At 40.6% G+C, this 23,611-nt stretch overlaps 1 protein-coding gene and 1 long non-coding RNA gene across 4 annotated transcripts in view; one reads left to right on the top strand and one right to left on the bottom strand.

The window, feature by feature from the left end:
- Positions 1–23,611, bottom strand: part of LOC140198338 (focal adhesion kinase 1) — a 569,537-nt gene that overhangs the window by 495,048 nt on the left and 50,878 nt on the right. Inside the window, exon 1 of one of the 3 annotated variants that reach the window (XM_072259454.1) lies at positions 1,735–1,957. The exons of the other annotated variants lie outside the window; for them this stretch is intronic. The gene's annotated coding sequence lies outside the window, so the exon portion shown is untranslated. Of the gene's footprint in view, positions 1–1,734; positions 1,958–23,611 lie in introns of those variants that run through there. 3 annotated transcript variants of the gene reach the window in all.
- The window catches only part of LOC140198368 (uncharacterized), a 46,687-nt gene continuing 25,100 nt past the window's right edge, over positions 2,025–23,611 (top strand). The window contains exon 1 of the long non-coding RNA XR_011886164.1: positions 2,025–2,111. This is a non-coding gene — a long non-coding RNA (uncharacterized lncRNA). The remainder of the gene's footprint in view (positions 2,112–23,611) is intronic.

A 23,611-nucleotide genomic window follows, 5' to 3' on the forward strand; every position in this document is an offset into this window, starting at 1 on the left:
TCTCCCACTGAGATCTGACACCTGACCAGGTTCATTTCCCAACACCAGATCAAGTACAACCTCTCCTCTTGTAGGCTTATCTGCATATTGTGTCAAAAAATCTTCCTGAACACACCTAACAAACTCCACCCCATCTAAACCCCTTGTGCTAAGGAGACGCCAATCAATATTAGGAAAGTTAAAAAAATCTCCCATCACATCATAGTACAAAAATTAAGACAATAATAAATACTCCTTCATATTTCCATTAAACTCTACTGGGAAGATGTTACCCTTCATTTCAAAGTATTTGGATGCCAGGTTTGACTTGAGTAATCAAATATTCAATATTTTGTTTCTTTTTAAATGTAGTTGCATAGTAATGTGTCCTCCAGGTACCAGTGATTTTACAGTAATTTAGTCTAATTCTTGAAATTGTCAGTTTTCCTTATTATTTACATTTTCAACTGAGAAATTTTTGGGGGGATTAAATAATATTTTCATGCTATGGTGGTCTGCAGTGGGATCAATTTGGTCTCAGTATGGTGATGAGACCAAGTTAAAGTTCATAAGTTAAAGTTTCCCCAAATCATTTATTTTCATTTCAAAGCAATGCAGTAAAGCGATGCACTTCATTCAACTTCTGGTAAAATACTGTTACATGCGTTCAAACTTGAAACGAAAGCTATATTTTACAATTAATACACGTGACTGGAGTCATTAAGGCTTATTGTAGCAATATTTCTAAACTAGTTGCAAGAATAAAATTTTTTAAAAAGTTAAATTTAAAGACAAATGCGAGTTTTCTCAATTCAGTAGTAGTAAATACTCCAATTCATAATTGTTTATTGAAAGCAACACAGCGAGACACTTGGGTCTCAATCTTGACTACATGTTAATGAGGTTGTACGTTCATTCTGCACGATACCAGTTTTACAACTCGTTGTAAAAATGAAAACTGTCCTATAAATGTTACCAAACATCAAGTCATTAACTGGAAAGCAGAATCAAAAAAAAAGCACTGAATCAGATGTGTGAAAACATTGCAGTGGATATCGGGGTGGGGGATCACTTTTTAAGATAAGTGAAATGAAACTGCTCTGTCCAAAATTTATAAACGTTTTAGGCAAGGCTCGACAAAAATTATTCGTCTCAAAATGTTGGGGGGGAATCAATCAGGTTGTGGAGCTGAAAAACCGCAGATCTCCTCTGCATATTCTGCAACATAGAACGAATTAAGGTACGCACTCAATACACAGGCTACAGTGATGGCAAGCTTTTTTGTTAATGCAGTAAAAAATATACGATGTTAGTCACGCACACAGAGCCACCTAAGGGCCAAATAAAATGAAACAGCAACATTTTACATAAACACTTATTGTGATTTTTGCTTTCGACTATCAAGACCAAAATGAACTGTGTGCCACGACAGTAAAAACGAAAAACAAATGTATAACCGTCCGTGTATGTCGGCCGTATTACATTCCATGCAAGATTTAAAATGTAAAAGTCAATTTCTCCTCCCTTTTACTAAGGGGCAAACAGGGAGAACAAGGACAGCGGGCGACACTAGGCGCCACTCTTCCTTCCCATCCATGTAGGCGCTGCAAACTTAGCCACTCCGCCGTCAGTTACTGAACCACCTTTTTCTAACTGCGGGATTTTTTTCTTGTCGTCGTTAGGGTGAGGGAGGGAGGGAGAGAGAGAAAAAAAGATCAGACCCTTTTAGCTCTTGTTTCGAAAACGCACACTTACTTTTCCTTCAGTTAAGGGGAGAAATCGCGCTGCTCCTTTGGACTGCAGGTTTCAGTCAACAAACGGTGCTCCTTTTTCTCCAAGCACTTAATGAAAACATGAAGAGTTTAGAATCCGGCCGCGATTTCTTGATGAGTAGCTGCAGCTGCGGCACACAGACACACACACTTAAACGCGCGCGACCGCCCTCACCACTGCCACCAACACCTCCGTCGCTCGCTCCCGCGCAGTGCGCGTGCTCAGCAGAACCGCCGACTGCCCACGCGCTCGCCCACCACCCGCTCTGGTGGACGCTGGGAGGCATTTCAACATGGCGGCGAAGGAGCGTAAGAACGCGGGTTGAAGACGATATTAGTACTGTATCCGCTCAATTCCGGGTATGTGGCGGCGTTGAAGAGGATTCATCCATCCTCATAAAACAACGGGAAACACTGATTCTGTACCTGTTAGAGGTGGTTTATCGCTTCTCGGCGATTAGAATGATGCAATATGTTCATAGGACATTCGGTCCATCTTTTTTTTATACAGTTAAGAGCGCTACCTGCTTTGCCACAGCTCCCTGACCTCCTATTGCCCTCCATTCTGCCCTAGGTAATTATAAAGCACGATGGACATGGTGAGCCAAATAGCGCAGTGAATGCATTCTGTGCTTCCACCAATTTAACAAAATGTGTGACAAAAATCTTTGGATGGAATGTATCAGCTAATTTATTTTTTTCCAGATTTGTAGGCAATTTTGCCCTTTTAATAGCGAAAATTAACGTACGCAAAATAGCGATCTATGCTATTGGAAGTGAAATGTATTAAAATATATAGAGGCTGTATTGTAGTCAAAAGTGACATTAGAATGGATTTGGAGTCGAATTGTATTTAACAGTTGCAAATGACATTTTTCCATTGCTTGGATGAGTTTTGATTAATAGAAAATGACAAACCATCCAAAAAGTGCCTTACATTTTATTACCACCAGCAAAAAAATTATTGATTTATAATATTATGCGCAAGAGTTTAAATAAAACTTTCAATTTAATTGAGTAACTTGATTAAGATATGTTATTCAAATGAATTACTTTGCATATTTATCTTTTTGAAGACCAACCAGTTGTAAATCTATAAATATATTTAATCACATCCGTTCTGCTCAGAAGCCCCACTTCCTTTTTCCTGGCTTCAACAAATACAGTATATCAAAGGAGTGAGAGATGGAGGAGTTAGGAAGGGAATTTGAGACAAGCAGCTGAAGACACTGTCTATTTCATTTATCCAGGAAGAGATGACCATACAGAGACCAGAGTCAGACAAAGGTTTTGATGCTGTAAACAATAAGTTTGAAATCAGAAATGAGAAATTTAGAATGAACTGCCTCAGGCAGTGGTTGAGGTGGGCATATTTAGCAATGTTTAAAAACCATCTAGGTAAGCACGTGCATTGAAGAGGATTAGCGAGCAGTGGGCCAAATGCAGGCAGATTGGACTAGCTTGCTGGGCAACACAATTGTCATACACTATTTGGGTCAAAGGATGTGTTTGTGTGGTGTATGGCAATGACTAAGAGGGATGTAGTTGTGGAACTTGAAGAGGTAACTTCATTTGGGAAAGCTGAGAAAATGAAAGGATTACAAATAAGGACCAAGAAGCTCAAATAAAAATAGAATGTATTGTAAGGTCAGGTAACACAACTGGTGAGGATGTAAATTCAATAAGGAATTCAATGATTCTTTAAATCACCACTGTGCTTAATGACTTGCAGGTGCTGTGGGGCAGATAGATTGGTGACACTGAAGTATAGCACTTCAGTACTGGATGGGATCATCTGTGTAAGAGTTCCAGATAACTTCATATTTATGGAAGTTGCAGAATGGGAAGCCAGCCAGAAGACCATTGAAATGGTTGAGTCTCTTTCCACATTTATGACATTATTTCTTGAACATTGCGGAAATCTATCCTTGGTTCCCTTCTATTTTTCATCTATGTAGTGCCTCACAGCATCATTCAATACCATCATTCAGATAATATTCACAAGCTCCAACTTTATCTTTCTCGATGGCAGCTATCTGATTTGCTTTCTTAGTGCCACATTGTACAGTATTCCATGATCACCTTCAGACCAGATATCCACAAATGTTATTTTCATTATTCTAACATCACATAACACAGTCCCTGGTTCTGCTGCCAATAACTATCAGTTTGAGTGCACTTCTGGCTAACCTTCCTTATTCCAAACAAATGATTTGCATGTAGATAATACCCCTCACATTCTTTTCAAAATGCCCTTAGTACTTTGCAGGCAATAAAGTACTTTTGAAGTTTAGACTTTTAATTGCTACTTAAATTTGTAAATTGCTTTGTAATGTAGGGAAGTGTCCAAAGAATCAAAGAGTTGGACATGAGAGAGAGTAAATTGTAAGATTATGGGAAAATATGAGAAGAGGAATGAGATTGCACTCCCAGCAGCTGCCATGGACCAGATGGACCTTTTTTTTCCTGTATTGCAGGTATTGTAAGTGGGTCACTGTTGCAATGCAGTCAATTTGTGTAAATCAACCATCCACAAACATCATGATCAAGTTATGGTTTTATAGAAATATTTGACAAGTTTTAGTTATGATCCCACAGATAACCTTGATATTCTTTGTCAAAACAGTGGTAAAGAATACCCCCATCTTTGTCAGATATGTATGCTTTCAGTCCTCCATTAGACAAGTGCCCAACTAGTCCATGCTGACCACAACATCTTCACGGCTAGTTCCAGTTGTCTGTACGCAGCCCAATAACCCTCCAAGCCCCTTCCCTTTATATACCTATCAAAATGCCTCTTAAACTATGCAATTGTACCCACCTCAACCACTCACTGTAGCAACTCATTCCAGGTACTCACTACCCTCTGTATAAAGAAGTTACCTCTCAGGTCTCTTTTAAATCTCTCCCCACTTACCTTGTATCTGTGCACTCTGGGTTTGGACTTCCCAACTCTGGAGGAAATACTATGACTTTATCCAGACCCCTCATCATTTTAGAAACTTCTCTGAGGTTACTCCTCATCCTCCTGCACTAAAGGGAATAAAAATTCAGCATTGCTAACATCTCCATATAACTCAGGCTCTCTAGTCCAGGTACCCTCTCCAGCTTGACTGTCTTTCCTATATCAGGGTGACAAAAACTGTACATAATACTTCAGTATGGCCACACCTGCAACTTGTATAACGGCAGTATAATGTTCTTACTCCTAATCTTGATGCCCTGACTGATGGAGGCTAGCATGCTGAATGTCTTCTTTACCACTATGTGTACTTGTACTCCCAGATCCCTCTGTTCTACCGCACTCAGCAGTGCCCTGCCATTCAGTGTACAGGACCCACCATGATTTAACTGTCCAAAGTACATCATTTCAGTCTTATCTAAGTTGAAATCCATTTGCCATTCCTCAGCCTATCTCCCTAACTGATGAAGATATCTTTATAATTCATTGTAATGTGCTTCACTGTCAGTAAGACCCCCTTATTTAGTACCATCAGCAAACTAGTTAATTGTGTCATGTATATTAATATCCAAATTATTTACATAAATAATGAGTAACAGAGGTCCCAGCACTGATCTCTGGGACACCCCACTAGTCACAGGCCTCTAGTCAGAAAATCAGCCTTCAACCATCCCCTTCAACTTCTTATCATGAAGCTAATTCTGAATTCACTTCACTACTACTCTCCGAATCTCATGTGACTTAAACTCCAGATCAGCCTACCATGCAGGACCTTGTCAAAAGGCTTACTAAAGTCCATGAAGACAACACCCACTGCCCTACTTTTATCTATGCCTTTAGTTACCTCTTTGAAAAACACCAAAAGATTTATCAGACATGACCTCCCATGGTGACTATTCTTGATCAAGCTTTGATGATCCAACTGATAGTGGATCTTGTCTTTCAGAAATTCCAAAACCCCTTCCTTTCCAGACCTGGTGAAGAGACTTGGCCCAAAACAGTGACTGTTTATTCCTTTCCATACTGCCTGACTTGTTAGAATCCCTCCAGCATTTTGAGTGTGTTGCTCACAATTTCCAGCATCTGCAGTATCTCTTGAGTCTAAGATAACCAAAGAGAATATTCTAGGTGCACTCCATGAACTGTTCCTCAAGACAATGTTCACCAATTTGAATTTTCCAGTATATGTAAACTAAAGTCATCCAGGATTATTGGAGCACCTTGCAGACTGGTCTCCATGATCAATTTATAGTACCCCATGATATTATTGTTAGGAGTTTACAGATTACTCTCACTAGTGTCTTCTTTCCTTCACAGTCAAATTTCAGCTCATTGTGAACATTAGAACTTTTGAGGGAAGAATACTTCTCATTAGCATACAAACCTCTCCTTTTATTAAAGTGTGAATATCTTGCCAATGATACAGCTCCTTTCTAGCTACTGGAAACGGTTCCTATGCATTGAAACCTTTTTTTTTCACACTGATCTTCGAGTTAGGTCTTCAGATTTTTTTGACTCTATGCTAATTTGCATGTAGCTCCGGTGACGACCTAGATAAGTTGCCACATGGACCACCATAACTGGATCTTCCCCTCCTACTCTGTTTCTCTCCAGCTCCAAGGAAACCTACTTAATCCTGGCACCAATAAAACTATTACTGCCTGAAGTGTCACTCTCTCAATGCGGACAACTCCTTAACCACACTGTCCCTACAAATACAGCTTTCCTTCTTCTTTCTTATCCCCTAATTTGAATGGCTTTCCGTGTAATGGTGTTATAAACGTTATCCTCCAGACAGGTTGCTATAACCATTGAAAAACTGCGAGTACTAAGTCTTCTTCAACACAACATTCTGGATTCTCATGCCTGTTTCATTCATTGTCACACCTTCTTGTGACTGAGAAGTAACCAAATCCACTGTACTTAACTTAAGGGTGTGACTGCCGCCTAGAACAAAATGACTAGATAACATTTTCCCTTCCTACTAAATCAGATTCTTTGAAATCTGGATTTCAGTTCAATGCTGAATTGATTCTCTGTGGGTCCTGAAAAGAGAATTTAGAGAGCTATGTAGAAAGCTGAGAAGCAGTACCTTGTAGGTAGTAATTTCTGGATTCCTGCCTGTGCCAGCACCAGTGAGGGTAGAAACAGGATGACCTGGCATATAAACGCATGGCTGAGAAGCTGGTACAGGGGGCACAGCTTCAGGTTCTGGGATTATTGGGATCTCTTCTGGGGGAGGTATGACCTGTACAAAAGAGACGGGTTGCACCTGAGCCCAAGGGGTCCATTATTCTTTTGGGCAGGTTTGTTGGAGCTGTTGGATAGAGTTTAAACTAATTTGGCATGGGGTTGGGAAGTGGATTGAAGGGACTCAGGATAGGGCAGATGGTAAAAAAGCAAAGATAGCATGCATTCAGACTGTCAGGAAGAGCAGGCAAATGATAGGATAAAACTGCAGGCAGCAGGGTGAGTATCAGTGCATTGGGGATGCAGAATCAAAAAGGGAAGCAAATACAGCACTCAAAATGTTAGATCTCAGTGCACGGAGTATAAGAAATGAGGTGGATGATCTTGTTGCACTATTACAGGTTGTCATGTATGATGTTGTGGCCATAACTGAATCAGGGCTGAAGGATAGTTGGGTGTTGAATGTCCAAGGATATACTTTGTATTGGAGGGATAGGAAGGTAGGCAGAGGGGATGGCTTGGCTCTGCCGGTAAAAGATGGCATCAAGTCATTAGAAAGATGTGACATAGGATCAGAATATATTGAATTCTTGTGGGTTGAGTTAAGAAATTGCAAGGGTAAAAGGACCCTCATGGCAGTTAAATACAGGCCTCCCAATAGTAGCTGGGATGTAGACCACACATTACAATGGGAAATAGAAAAGGTGTGTCAAAAGGGCAATGTTATGATAGTCATGGGAGATTTCAACATGCAGGTTGATTGGGAAAATCAGGTTGGTAATGGATCTCAAGACAGAGTTTGTTGAATACCTATGAAATGACTTTTTAGAGCAGTTTGTTGTTGAGCCTAGGGGATCAGCTATACTGGACTGGGTGTTATGTAATGAACTGGAGGTGGTTAGGGAGCTTGTGGTAAAAGAAGAGGCAGTGATCAGGATGTGATTGGGTTCAACTTGAAATTTGATTGGGAGAAAATAAAGTCAAATGGCAAAATAGTACAACTGTGGCTGACAAGGGAAGTTGAAGCTAATGTAAAAGCAAAAGAGAGGGCATACATCAAAGCTAAAATTAGCGGGAAGATAGAGGATTGGGAAGCTTTTAAAAACCTACAGAGAGCAATTAAAAGAATCATTATGAGGGAAAAGATGAAATATGAAAGCAAGCAAGCAAACAATATCAAAATGGACCGTAAAAGCTTTCCCAAGTATGTAAAAATTAAAAGAGAGAGGAGAGTGGATATAGGACTGCGAGGAAATAAGGCCAGAGAAATAATAACAGGGAACAAGGAGATGGCAGATGAACTAAATGAGTACTTTGCATCAGTCTTCATTGTGAAGACACGAGCAGTGTACCAGATGTTGAAGGGTGTGAGGGAAGAGAAGGGAGTGCAGTCAGTATTATAAGGGAGAAGGTGCTTAAAAAGCTGAAAGACCTAAAGGTACCCAGACCAGATGAACTGCACCCTAGGGTTCTGAAACAGGTAGCAGTAGAAATTGTGGAGGCATTTGTAATGATCTTTCAAAAATCATTGGACTCTGGCATGATGCCAGGGGACTGGAAAACTGCAGATGTCACTCCACACATTAAGAAAGGAGGAAGGCAGTAGAAAGGAAATTACGCCAGTTAGCCTGACCTCAGTGGTTGGGAAGATGTTGGAGTTAATTGTTAAGGATGAGGTTTTGGAGCACTTGGTGACACAAGACAAGATAGGACAAAGTCAGCACAGTTTCCTTAAGGGAAAATCTTGCCTGAAAAATCTGTTGGAATTCTTTGAGGAGATTATAAGTAGGATACATAAAGGGGATGCAGTGGATGTTATATATTTGGACTTTCAGAAGACCTTTGACAGGGTGTCACACATGAGGCTGCTTACCAAGTTAAGAGCTCATGGTATTACAGGAAAGTTACTGTGAAACAGGGACACCTCTTTTTCCCTTATTAGGGAGAGAGGGAGCCTGTGGTATGCCAAATTACCAGGTGAATGAGTAGTCTTTGGGGTACTGCAAGTCTGTGTCTTTATTGACACTTTGCACAATTAAGTGCTCAATAGGGGGTGTCGATGCTTTTTTGATGGTGGGGGGGCGTTGCTTTGCTGCTGCTTATGCGTGGGAGGGGGAGCTGGGGGGCTTTGGGGTTCTAACATTTAACTGTCATTCACTCTTTGGGGAACTTTGTTTTCGTGGATGTTTGCGAAGAATAAGAATTTCAAGATGTATATTTTATACATTTCTCTGACATTAAGTGTACCTATTGGCATGGTTACAGCATTGGCTGATTGGTAGGGGGCAGTGAGTGGGAATAAAAGGATCCTTTTCTAGTTGGCTGCCAATGACTAGTGGTGTTCTGCAGGGGTTGGTGTTGAGACCACTTCTTTTTATGCTGCATATCAATGATTTAGATGATGGAATAGATGGCTTTGTTACCAAGTTTCCAGATGATACGAAGATTGGTGGAGAGGCTGTAGTGTTGAGGAAACAGGTAGGCTACAGAAGGACTTAGACAGATTAGAAGAATGGGCAAGAAAGTAGCAAATGAAATACAATGTTGGGAAATGCATGATCATGCACTTTGGTAGAAGAAATAACTGTGCAGACTATTTTCTAAATGGGGAGAAAATCCAAAAAATCTGAGATGCAGAGGGACTTGGAAATCCTCGTGCAGAACACCCTAAAGGTTAACTTGCAGGTAGAGTCGGTGCTGAGGAAGGCAAATGCAATATTAGCATTCATTTTAAGTGGTCTAGAATACAAGAATGGGAATGTGCTACTCTGGCTTTATAAGGCACTGGTAAAGCCTCACATTGAGTATTGTGAACAGTTTTGGGCTCCTCATTGAAGAAAAGATGTGCTGGCATTGGAGAGGGTTCAGAGGACGTTCACAAGTATAATTCTGAGAATGAAAGGGTTATCATACGAGGAATGTTTGATAGCTCTGGGTCTGTATTTGCTGGAACTTAGAAGGATGAGGGGGGATCTCATTGAAACTTTCGAATGTAAAAGGCCTAGACAGAGTAGATGTCAAAAAGATGTTTCCCATGGTGGGGTGTCTAGAACAAGAGGGCACAGCCTTAGGATAGAGTGGTGTCTATTTAAAACAGAGATGTGGAGAAATTTCTTTAGCCAGAGGATGGTGAATTTGTGAAATTTTTTACTACTGGCAGCTGTGAAGGCCAGGTCATTGGGTGTATGTAAAGCAGAGCTTGATAGGTTCTTGATTGGACAGGGCATCAAAGGTTTCGGGGAGAAAGCTTGGGAGTGGGGCTGAGGAGGGTTAAAAAGGATCGGCCATAATTGAATGGTGGAGTAGACTCGATGGGCCAAATGGTCTAATTCTGCTCCAATGTCTTATAATCTGATCGAATTTAAATTCTTTCAGGTGATGTTCGATATTGTAGCTGTAGTTAGGTATGGTGGTCTCCACCAGCTTCATTATGCTGCAACAACAGGACATCAACTACCCTGCCATGTGTGTCATACTTTAATTTCTGCAAGATTTAGGTCTTCAATCATTTATTCATAATATTAATTATAATTTAGTCTAGTTAGTAACATAAATTTACAGTCCCCAAGCTCTGCCAAATTTCAACTTATGAACTCTACTGAAATTATAGTATCTCATTTAACTTTGTGTAAAAAATGCTTAAATTCCTTGGGGCATTTTGGTATGTTAAATACAAGTTGTTGCCATCTTCATGCAGTTACCTAACTGCTTTCACACTTTGGGAACTGTGTTTTTAAATCTGCAGTTTTCTGTTTTCATTTCTACACTTAAGTATCTTTCCAGTTATGGAAATGATCTCATGTTTATCCATGTCAAAGTGCATCAACTGTCCATCTACGGCAGTCATTCCACTATTCTTACTTCACTTTTTTCTATCCATTTGAAGATTACAAGAATCCCTATCCAACTTGTCATAAAATATTTGGACTACTGTTGATTGATCTATGCATTTCTAAATAATTACTTTAACGGTTTCCATGATTTTTTGATATCACTCCCATTCCAATTTTCATTAACATGGATCAATCTGACAAAATCAACTGAAAAGTTTATTTTGTTTTCTCTCTACAAAAGAGGCCTGACCTATGAGTTTTTCGCCCAATTTTCTCAGGGTCATAGAGAAGTACAGCACAGAAACAGGGCCTTTGGCCCATCTAGTCCATGCCGAACTGTGTACTCCCATCGACCTGCACCCAGATCATAGTCCTCCAAATCTTGACTATCCATGTCCCTCTCCAAACTTCTCTTAAACATTGAAATCACCACTTGCATGTACCACTTATGCATTCCACACCCTCACTACCTTCTGAGTGAAGCCATTTTCCCTCATATTCCCTTTAATCTTTTCACCTTTCACCCTCAACCCATGACCTCTCATTATAGTCCCACCCCACATCAGTGGAATAAGTCTGCTTGCATTTACCCTATCTATAGACTCTTTGTTCTATACCTGTGATGTTTTTGAAAAAGGGTACCACATTTACTGTTCTTCTATCATCTGGCACCTCATTTACTTTTAGCAAAGACTCTGCCAAACCACCAGCAATCTTTCCTTTGCCTCCCACAGCAGCCTAGGATGTATTTTATCAGGCTCTGGAGATTTATTCAAATATAATCTTACTAATTCATCTACTTCTCCTTTTTAACGGTAACTTGCTGCTTCCCCTCCCCGAATTCAAAGACTGTGTTGTCCTTCTCATCAGTCATTATAAGTGAGAAGTATTCATTATGTCCTCTGGATCCACTCACATATTGCTCCATTGATCAATAGCTGGCCCTAGTCTTTCCCTGGTAATCTTGTTACTGTAAGTATAAAATGCATTGTAATTTTCCTTATTTTTGAGCAACATGATATTCTTTTCTCCTTCTTTACCCTCCCAATTTCTTTTTGTAAACATTCTTGCAATCTTCCCCTACTTTTTTCAAGCCATGCTTATTTCCAGTTCTCCATACATGCCACAATCTGCCATTTTTTTCTTTATTCAAGCTTTGATATTTCTTGATATTTTGGCTTCAATCCTATCCTTCTCCTTCACCACTAGACTGTCAGACTGTAAGACACAGGAGCAGAATTAGGCCATTCAGCCCATTGATATCGATCTACTATTCAATCCATGGCTGATTTAATATTGCTTGGATCATTCTCATGAACCTTCTCTGCACCCTCTCCAATGCCAGCATATCCTTAATGAATTCATTACTTAATGAATACTTTGCTTCAGTATTCACTATGGAAAAGGACCTTGGTGATTGTAGGGATGACTTACAGCAGACTGAAAAGTTTGAGCATATGGACATTAAGAAAGAGGATGTGCTGGAGCTTTTGGACAGCATCAAGTTGGATAAGTCACCAGGACTGGACAAGATATACCCCAGGCTATTGTGGGAGGCAAAGGAGGAGAATTGCTGAGCCTCTGGCAATGATCTTAGCATCATCAGTGGGAACGGGGAGGTTCCGGAGGATTGGAGGGTTGCAGATGTTGTTTCCTTATTGAAGAAAGGAAGTAGAGATAGCCCAGGAAATTATAGACCAGTGAGTCTTATTTCAGTGGTTGATAAGTTGCTGGAGAAGATCCTGAGAGGCAGAATTTATGAACATTTGGAGAGGCATAATATGATTAAGAATAGTCAGCATGGCTTTGTCAAAGGCAGGTCGTGCCTGACGAGTCTGTTTGAATTTTTTGAGGATGTGACTAAACACATTGATGAAGGAAGAGCAGTAGTTGTAGTGTGTATGGATTTCAGCAAGGCATTTGATAAGGTACCCCATGCAAAGCTTATTGAGAAAGTAAGGAGGCGTAGGATCCAAGGGGACCTTGCTTTGTGGATCCTGAACTGACTTGCCCACAGAAGGCAAAGAGTGGTTGTAGACGGGTGATATTCCTCCTGGAGGTTGGTGACAATGGTGTGCCTCAGGGATCTGTTCTGGGACCTCTTCTCTTCATGATTTTTGTAAATGACCTGGATGAGGAAGCGGAGGGATGGATTAGTAAATTTGCTGATGACACAAAGATTGGAGGTGTTGTGGATAGTGTGGAGGGCTGTCAGAGGTTACAACGGGACATCAATAAGATGCAAAGCTGGGCTGAGAAGTGGTAAACTGAGTTCAAATGTGAGGTGGTTGATTTTGATAGGTCAAATATGATGGCAGAATATAGTATTAATAGTAAGACTCTTGGCAGTGTGGAGGATCAGAGGGATCTTGGGGTCGAGAATATAGGACACTCAAAGCTGCTGCGTAAGTTGACTGTGTAGTTAAGAGGACATACGGTGCATTGGCCTTCATCAACGTGGGATTGAGTTCAAAAGCTGAGAGGTAATGTTACAGCTATATAGGACCCTGATCAGATGCCACTTGGAGTACTGTACTCAGTTCTGGTCGCCTCACTACAGGAAGGATGTGGAAACTATAGAAAGGGTGCAGAGGAGATTTACAAGGATGTTGCCTGGATTGGGAAGCATGCCTTATGAGAATAGGTTGAGTGAACTTGGCCTTTTCCCCTTGGAGTGACGGGGGATGAGAGGTGACCTGATAGAGGTGTATAAGATGATGAGTGGCATTGATCGTGTGGATAGTCAGAGGCTTTTTCCCGGGGCTGAAATGGCTAACATGAGAGGGCACAGTTTTAAAGTGCTTGGAAGTAGGTACAGAGGAGTTGTCGGGGTAAGTTTTTCATGCAGAGAGTGGTGAGAGCGTGGAATGGGCTGCTGGTGACGGTGGTGGAGGTGGATACAGTGGGGTCTTTTGAGGGACTTCTAGATAGGTACATGGAGCTTAGAGAAATAGAGAGCTATGGGTAAACCAAGGTAATTTCTAAAGTAAGAACATGTTCAGCACAGTATTGTGGACTAAAGAGTCTGTATTGTGCAGTAGGTTTTCTATGTTCCTGTGTTTCTATCCTTTTTTAAATAAGAGGACCAAAACTGCCTACATATTCCTCATGTGGTCTGACCAGTGCCTTATAAAGCCTCAGCATTACATGCATCCTTATATATTATAGTCTTCGGGAAATGAATGCTGACATTGCATTTGCCTTCCTTACCAATGACTCAACCTGCAAGTTAAAATTTGGGGAATACTGCACGATGACTCCAAAGTCTTTTTGCACCTCTAATTTTGGAATTTTCCTCCCATTTAGAAAATATTCTATCTTTTTAGTCCTTCTACCAAAATGCATAACCATACACTTCCCTATACTATATTCCATCTGTCACTTCTTTGCTCATTTTCTTAATCTGTCTATATCCTTCTGCAGGCTCCTGGTTCCTCAGTACTACTTGACCCTCCACCAATCTTAATATTGTCCACAAACTTGGTCACAAAGTCATCTTTTCCGCCATCGAAATCATTGGTATATAACAGGAAAAGGATCAGTCCCAACGTCAAACCCTGCAGAGCACCAATAGTCACCGTTAGCCCACTTGAAAAGGCCCCCTTTATTCCCACTTTTTGCCTCCTGCCAGTTAGCCAATCTTCTATCCATGCTAGTACCTTTCCTGTAATACCATGGCATTCTCATGTGCAGCACCTTATCAAAGGCCTTTTGAAAATCTAAGTTAAAAGCGTCCACTGACTCTCCTTTATCTATCCTGCCTGTTATTTCTCCAAAGAATTCCAACAGAATTGTCAAGCAAGGACCAACAGATTTTCCCTTAAAGAAACAATAGGACAAACGAACAACCAATGTGTAAAAGACAACAAACTGCAAATACAAAATAATAAATAAATGAACAAACAAAATAAGTCAGTAGGCAGTTGGTGCAGTTCAGTGACAGGGTGAGTGAGGTTGAGTGGTTATTCCCTCTGGTTCAAGAACCTGATGGATAAGGGGTAATAACTGTTCCTGAACTTGGTGGTGTGGGTCCTGAGGCTCCTGTACCTTCTTCCTTTCGGCAGCAGTGAGAAGCAAGCATGACCTGGATGGTGGGAATCCTTGATGATGGATGCTGCTTTCTTGTGACATCACTCTTATGTAGAAGTGCTCAGTGAATGGGAGGGTGCTACCGGTGATGGGTCTGGGCCATGTCCATTACTTTTTGTAGGATTTGCTATTCGGGTGCATTGCTGTTTCCATAGCAGGCTATGATGCAACCAGTCAATATACTCTCCACACATCTATATAAGTTTGTCAATGTTTCAGATGTCATGCCAAATCTTTGCAAACATCCAAGGAGGTAGAGACACAGCCATGTTTTCTTTGTACCAGCACTTATGTGCTGGACATAGGATAGATCCTCTGAAATTATAACACTGAGGAATTGAAAGTTGACCCTCTCCACTTCTAATCCCCTGATTAGAACTGGCTCATGGATATTGGGTTTCCTCCTCCTGAAGTCAATAACACTGGACAGCAATTTTTTTGAAACTGTTGTTTCCACAGAATTATTTTGTGGATATGATAGAACATCAATGCTGAACACAAATACTATTTCAGACTACTCGTATCACATAGGAATATGGAGAAACAAGAAATTATCCTTTATTGAATATAAGACATTTAATTGCATAACGGTGCTGATGCTTTGAAATAGTTCAACTAAGTTAAAAATGTTTTGTTGATGGTTTCCATTTGTATCCGGTGTCTAAGGCTCCTGGCTTAAATGTCCAACAATAATCAATCAGCACTGGTGGATCCCATTTGCTCTGATTCCATGTCTTCATGACTGCAATGTCCTGGTGAAACCTTTCACCATTTTTATCACTGACAGCACCAAGATTTGTGAAGAAGTCTAAATGGGAATGTAGAAAATGAATCTTTAGTGACGTTTTGTACTTCGTGGTTTTGTATGCTTGAACCATGTTGTCAATCAGCTGCACATAGCTTGGTGTTTTGTAGTTGCCGAGAAAATTTTTGACAACATCCTTTAATGTCTTCCATATGATTTTCTCCAATCCCACAGCAAGTTCTTACCTGTCATTGATAACCTTTTTGATTGTGGACCAACAAAAATGCCTTCCTTAATTTTGGCATCAGTTATTCTGGGAGACATCTGCCTCAAATACTGAAATCCTTCATGGAAATTCTTGTGCCTGGCGACAGCAGATTCCATCCTTGCGGTCTTGAACCCAGTAATTCTGCTTTTGCTTTTGACAAACCCAAGTCTCTGACCTGGTCATTTAACTCAGATTGCGTTATTAGATGAGGCTTACTTGACATAAAGAGTTCAAAATCTGCATTAGTATTGGTGTCAGTTTCCTTTACTGGCTCATGCATCATTTTCAGCTTACATTGTGGGCAACATTTTAATTGACTTGAATTTTGAATTGAAATTTCAAGAAATGGTATTTGTAAGGAAATTTCATGGTGATTTTCACGAGCAGCAGCCCAAAATGCCGCTGATAGTGGTGTCATCAGTAAACTTAAATATGGCATTGGAGTTGTGCTTAGCTTCATAGTCATAAGTATAAAGCAAATAGAGCTGGGGGCTAAGTGCGCAGCCTTGTGGTGCATGTGTGCTGATGGAGATTGTGGAGGAGTTTTTTTTCAATCCAGACTGACAAGTCTGCAAATGAGGAAGTCAAGGATCCAATTGCATAAGAAGGTATTGAGGCTAAGGTACTGAAGCTTATTGATTAGTTTTGAGAGGATGATGGTGTTAAATGCTGAGCTGTACTCAATGAAAAGCATCCTGATGTATGCATCTTCACTGTCCAGATGTTTCAGAATTGAGGGAGGAGCCAGTGAAATGGCATCTGCTGTGGACCTGTTGTGATAGTAGGCAAATTGGAGCAGATCCAAGTTCCTTCTCAGGTAAGGGTTGATGTGTTTCATTATCAACCTCTCAAAGCAATTCATCACAGTGGATGGAAGTGCTATTGGATGATAGTCATTGAGGCAGGTTACCACATTCTTCTTAGGCGCTATTATAATAAAAGCCTGGTTGAAGCAGGGAGTACCTTAGACTACCGAAGCAAGAGTTTAAAGGTATCAGTGAACACTCCAGTTCACTGATTTCACGGATCAGTACAGGTATTTAGTACTTGGCCAGGTTCCACATCTCAGCTGGATGTTTTCTGTGGGTCCAAAAAATATATGGGACTGTTTGGCTCAGTCCAGGTGTGAACGATTGAAAAGAATGTTAGACACAAGGAAAGGTATCACAATTATAAGAATGGAAATGTAACCAAGGGGAAGAATAATTATGTCCATTTTTCAGAACCCTGGGTGATGTAAAGAGTGAACGTTGGATATGTAAAGAGCACTCAGGGTGGAAAATGAAGGGAGGGATAATGAAATCTTAAATGCTCAAAGGGCCTGAGCTCAACTTCTTAGGAGGAAAAGACAAAAGAGACTCCAAACGTTAGAATCTGTAACAAAAAAAAAAGAAAATACTGGAATTCATCACGTCAGTCAGCACCTGTGAAGGCTGCATGTATAAGTCAGCATTTCAGGTCAAGACCCCGCATCAGGATTGAAAGGGAGGTAGATAGATTGCTAGTATATTAGCAATACAAGGGGGTAGTTATACAATTGAGGCTGGTAGGTGATAGATGGAACTAGATAGGAGAGGGGATGTGAAATATGAACAAAGGGAGAAGAAAACAAGGTGAGTTGGTGACAGTATGAACACTGGAATTGTGGGGGGTGGGGGTTATCTGAAATTGGAAAATTCAGTGTCCATAACATTGGTTGTAAGCTACATGCATGGAATATGAGATGCTATTCTTGGGCTTCTCCATAGTGATGATGAAGGCTGAGGACTGATAGATTGGTGTGGGAATGGACAGGAGAGTTAAAGTAACATATATTTGGAATCTTGAGATGGCTATTATGGACAGAGTTCAGGTTAGGGAAGAGAGTAGTTCCTGCAGAAAGCAAAAATGGGAGGGATGGGAAAGGTGCAACTAGTGGTTAGCTGAAATAGTAAAGCATGTGTGTTGGATGGAGAGGCTGGTGGGATGAAAGGTGAAGGACTAGAAGACTGTTGTTCTAACAGGAGAGAAAAGAGGGAGAGCAGAATTGCAGGAAATGGACTAAATGTGATTGAGTCATTTGTCAATTGGTAATAAAAAGATCTAGGGAGGGTAATAAGCCAGAAGGGGAAGTCCAACTGAAAGAGGAATGCCAGAGATGGGAGAAAAAGTCATCAGTGGAGTGGAGGAGGGGTGGTGTAGAAAGCTTGACACCAGTAGGTGTCAGATCTTGGAATAGTTACTATGTGAGCCACAGACTCCACATTAGTGATGTTTCTTGTAGATAGATTGCAAGTGAGATCACAAGGTTGCCATGGTGGGTGTGGTCACTCTTAGGGCACTGGAACCTTGCTGAGGCATCTTGCAAGGCGTTACTAGATTTAGCATATAAAACTGGAGGATATAACATGTAACATCCGTGGAAGGCTGTATGAGAAGAAGAGGGCATGAAGATCACCCACTAAGATAGAAAGAAACAGGGCAGAATCTAAGCATCCCTTCAAGTTAATTTTCATTATATACATACACTATGAACCAGATCCTGTAATTGCTCAGGATTGTTTTGAGTTGACCTTAACCGTCAGCCCTAATGACCTACAGATTATTAGGTGCTGGCAATGCAACACTTTAGTGGACATAGGAGAGTGGTATGGATCACTAACCTATTCTCACCAACTAATGGGCATAAAGAGAAACAATAAAATCTGAGGGAAGCAGGCACCAGTTTCATGAGATGGGAGCGTATGCCTTCCAGTTGAATGTTGGGAATGTCCAAATAATAAGAGTACAATCCTACATATATTGATTGAGGCAAGTGCTGTCATAGACACAGGAAAATGAGCAATTATGTGATGAAGCCAGTGCTGACAATTGTGCACCATCTACAGAGTATAGCCACAGCAGCACCAGTCAGCAGAGACTAGAGCCAAGACAGTTTGTGTAGACTAGTCTGCTGTCAATTCCCAGGAGCATGACACAAGCAAGACTGCGGGTGGGTCAGAATATATCTGATTAGGATGGAAGGGAAACACATAGGATATGTCCCATTAACCCTGATGACAGTTGCCTGAATCATAATGCAGAAACTAAAACACTAGGGGACTCTATGAAAAACTCCTCAATCACTAACTCAACAATATGCTGATTAAAGAAACTGTACTAATAAATAGCAATCTTATTGAATGGCTGGGCTGGTTTGAAAGGCCAGTTGGCCTACTCCACTGACCTTGCGTGAGGCTGCAGTTCCAAAGACCTTTGCTCCAGGATAAGCTGCACCTCCAGCTAAGTTGCTCAAGTTTCATTGCAGCACTGGCATTTAACTGACCATGTGGAAAATTGCCCAAGTACGTTTTGTTGACAAAAGACAGCTCATGTACAATCCACCCAATCATTCTATTCTCAGTCTTCATTAAGGTGTTCAAGGTCTCTTTAACAGTGCTCTCAAATGGCATCGACTTACTATTGATTGGTTTATCAATGCAAGTTTGAGTTTGCAGGACTATTCAGATTTAAACCAAACATGTCCCTAATATCAAGGTAGTATTTGGCAAGGTGTGGCATCAAAGAGACCTGGGAAAACAAAGTTAAGGGAAAAACATTACAATGTTTAGAATCTCACTTCAGACAAAGGAAGATGATTATGGTCATTGGGGGCATATTGTCACAGCCCAGTGAGGAACTGCATACAGAATTAAAAGAGCTAAAATCTAACTGACTTATTGGCAGCTTGATTAGTTGCGCTGTGAGAATAATGTTGTAAGATAACCAAGGAACAAAGGAGTGCTTGTTGCATGAGAAAGCTGCTTTGTGTAACCACTAATCAAGGATGCCTGGCAATGATCAGAGTACTATGTGAAAATAAATGTTTGACAAGCAGCCCCAGACAGTGCTTGTGGCTCACTTTATTACAGATTTTCCAGGTTCTATGAACGGGGGCTCTGTAGTATCAACTGAGACAAGCTTGCTAATAAACAGTATGTAATCTTAGGTAAACTGTGTTTGACAATTATTCCCTTGGTCCGAATCTAAAGTCCTTTGGTTGAGGCAGGTCGACACCCAGGACATCACTGTAGGAATTCCTCAGGGCAGTGTTCTACTCCATCTTTACTTTGCCATCAGTGACCTCCATTTCATAATAAGGAAAGAAGCTGAGATGCTTATTGCTCAATGTTAGACCGTTAAACCATAAGATTTAGGAGAAGAATTAGGCTGTTTGGCCCATTAAATCTACACCATTCCATCATGACTGATTTATTATCCTTCTCAACCCTATTCTCCTGCCTTCTCCCTGTATTCTTTAATGCCCTTACTATTCAACAACCTATCAACCTTCGCTTTATACACTATATACCAAATGTCTAGGCCTCCACAGCGAGATGCAACAATGAATTCACAGATTCATACCCTCTAGTTAATGAGATTCCTCTTTATCTTTTTTATAAAGGGACATGCTTGTAGGAAACATCCTCTCCACGCCTTTTAATATTCCGGCCTTTTAATATTCAACTAGCTTCAAAAAGGTTCCCCCCCACTAATTCTTCTAAACAGCCAGTCCATGACCCCAGTTTATTCACAACTCCTGACTAAATTCACTGATTTATGCCTACATGCAACAATATCTAGGTAACATGCAGGCCTCGGGATCAATAAAGTATGTCTATGCCTATGAGCAGATAGCTAGCAATCAAAACTGGATTCTTGACTTCTTAATCAGGAAACCAAAGTCAATGCAGATTGATAATAACGACTTCTCACTGACAATCAAACCAGGTGCAACTCAAGAATGTGCATTTAGCTGACTGCTCTACTTTCCCTACACGCAAAACTGTGTGGTTAGGCACAGTTCAAACACTGTCTATAAATTTGCTGATGACACTGCTGTTGTTGGCAGAATCTCAGATAGCTACATGGAGGCATACAGGAGTGAGATTTATCAGCTGCTTGAGTGGTGATGCACTTACCTCAGTAAGAGTTTGTGATATATCTGATATATCTTGTGACAGCAAAAGCAATGAATTGATTGTGTACTTTAGCAAGGAGAAGTCAGGAGAACACACACCAGTCCTCATTGAGAGGTCGGTGACGGAAAGGATAAGCAGTGTCAAATCTCAGAGGATCTATTGTCAGCCCAACAGATTGATACAGTCATGAAAAAAGCACACCAGTAGCTCTATTTCATTAGGAGTTTGTGGAGATTTGATATGTCCGGCAAATTTCTACAGATGCACAATGAGAGTATCTGAATGGTGTGGAGGCTCCAATGTACAGGATCAAAATAGGCTGCAGAAGGTTGTCAACTCAGCTAGCTCCATCATGGGCACAGATCTCCCTGACTACCATTGAGGACATCTTCTAAAGGTGGTGCCTCAAGAAGATGGCATCCCTCATTAAAGACCCCCAACATCCGGAAGAAGCCCTCTTCTCATTACTACCATCAAGGAGGCACAGGATCCTAAAAAAGTGCAGTACTCAATGCATTGGGAACAACCTCTTTGCCTCCATTGTCAGATTTCTGAACAGTCCCATGAATACTGCCTCCCTATTGCTCTTTTGCACTATTTATTTATTTATTATTGTAACCTGTAGTCATTTTTTTATCTTTCGCTGTACTGCCACAAACCAACAAATTTCACAACATATTTCAGTGATAATAAACCTGATTATGGAATTAATTTAAAATGGATTAAATATTATGGTGCATTTTCCTATTTACATCAAAGCCAATAATTTCCAATATAACTGTGTTTATGTAAATATTTTTGAACTTCATTACTATGCCCTCAAGATATTTTTCAGCACATAAGTATCCTTCATATCCACTTGGCATAGCAAAATTCATATGATCTATATACTACCATGAGAATTAAAGTATATACTATCGATTATCAGTCCACAATCTTAAATCTAGTAATATAATCCATGTATTAGAATGAATTTTTTTGAAATAGAAAAATATGTTAGTTTAACCATACCAATCAGGCAACTCAGTTAACAATGTGATTTATTCCATCAGTTTTAAGAAACATTCTGTTTGTTGTGCTTGGTATTTGGGGCTCTTGACAGTTTGTTACAGAACCATAAACACAAAATAACCTGCAGATGCGGGGATCAAAGCAACACACACAGCACGCTGGAGGAACTCAGCAGGTCGGGCAGCATCAGTGGAAACGATGAGTCGATGTTTCAGGCCGGAACCCTTCGTCAGGGTTCCAGCCCAAAACATCGACTCATCGTTTCCACTGATGCTGCTGGACCTGCTGAGTTCCTCCAGTGTGATGTGTGTGGTGTTATAGAACCACCCATTTTTCAAAGAGCCTTTGCGTATTGGGTATCCATCAGAAGGTCCCATGAGTCTTTAAATCAGAAGTCTGTAAACAGAATGTGCAGCACAGGACAGGAAACTGTCTTTCAGAGAAGCAGGTCATCAGACTTACTATAGCAGATGCTGAAAAATTGAAAACCAATTACCTCTAATAAGAGAAAGCTCCTGGATACAATGCATATCAGCAAACAAAGCAGAGCAGTCAACATTGAATTAACGATCAATGTAAGATTTTCAATAATGAAAACATTTTGCCTGTCAGGGGCTAGGGTCATGGATGTCTTGGATCAGGTACACAGCATTTGAAAGGGGGAGGGTGAACAGCAAGAAGTCATGATACATATTGGGAATGGGAGGAGGTCCTGAAGAGAGAATATATAGGGAGTTACAGTGGTGCTAGAAAGTTTGTGAACCCTGTAAAATTTTCTCTATTTCTGCATTTTTCTGATCACCTAAAATGTGATCAGATCTTCTTGTAGGTTCTAAAACTAGATAAAGAGAACCCAATTAAATAAATAACACAAAAATACTATACTTGTTCTTTTATTTATGGAGAAAAATGATCCAATGTTACACTGTAGATAGTAAGCTGAACAGCAGGACCTCCAGAGTAGTAATGTTTGTATTGCTGCCTGTGTCACGGACAGTGAGGGTAAGAATAAGGTGATTTGGCAGATGTATGTGTGGTAGATGAATTGGTGCAGGGGGAAGGGTTTCATGTTTCTGGATCACTGAGATCACTTCTGGGGAAGGTACGACCTGTAAAAAAGAGATGGGTTACACCTGAACCTGAGAGGGACCAATATCCTTGTGGGCTGAATTGCTGGAGCTGCTGGAGGGGATTTAAACTCACTTGGCAGGGGGAACAGAACTGGAGTAATAGGACTGAGGAAGGGAGAATTGGTAAACAAATAGATGCAGTGTATAGTGACACTGTAAGGAAAGACAGGTAGATGTTGGGGAAAAATTGCAGTCAGTAGGATGATTTGGAATGTAACATGGGTGCAAAACTGAAGAGGGTGATGAATACAGGACTGAAGATGTTATATTTGAATGCACAAAGTATACAGAATAAGATTAGATGATCTTGTAGTATATCTAGAGATTGGCGGGTGTGATGTGGGTATCACTGGGTCATTGCTGAAGGAAGATCATAGTTGGGAGCTTAGCATCCGAAGATAAAGTTTGTATCAAAAAGACAAACAGGTAGGCAGAAGCGGGGTGGGGTGACTCTGCTGGTAAAAACGGAAGTCAAAACATTAGCAGGGATGACGGCAGGCAGCAATGGTTGGGGTTTCTAGGAGCAATTCAGAAGGCACAGGATAGATGCAACCCAAAGATGAAAAAGTATTCTACAGGTTGGATGCGCAACAGTGGCTACAAAGGAAGTCGAAGACAGCATGAAAGTAAAAGAGAAAGCATATAATATAGCAAAAATTAGTGGGAAGTTAGAGGATTGGGAAGCTTTTAAA

This window comes from Mobula birostris, chromosome 1 (assembly GCF_030028105.1).
Source record: "Mobula birostris isolate sMobBir1 chromosome 1, sMobBir1.hap1, whole genome shotgun sequence".
Taxonomy (NCBI): domain Eukaryota; kingdom Metazoa; phylum Chordata; class Chondrichthyes; order Myliobatiformes; family Myliobatidae; genus Mobula; species Mobula birostris.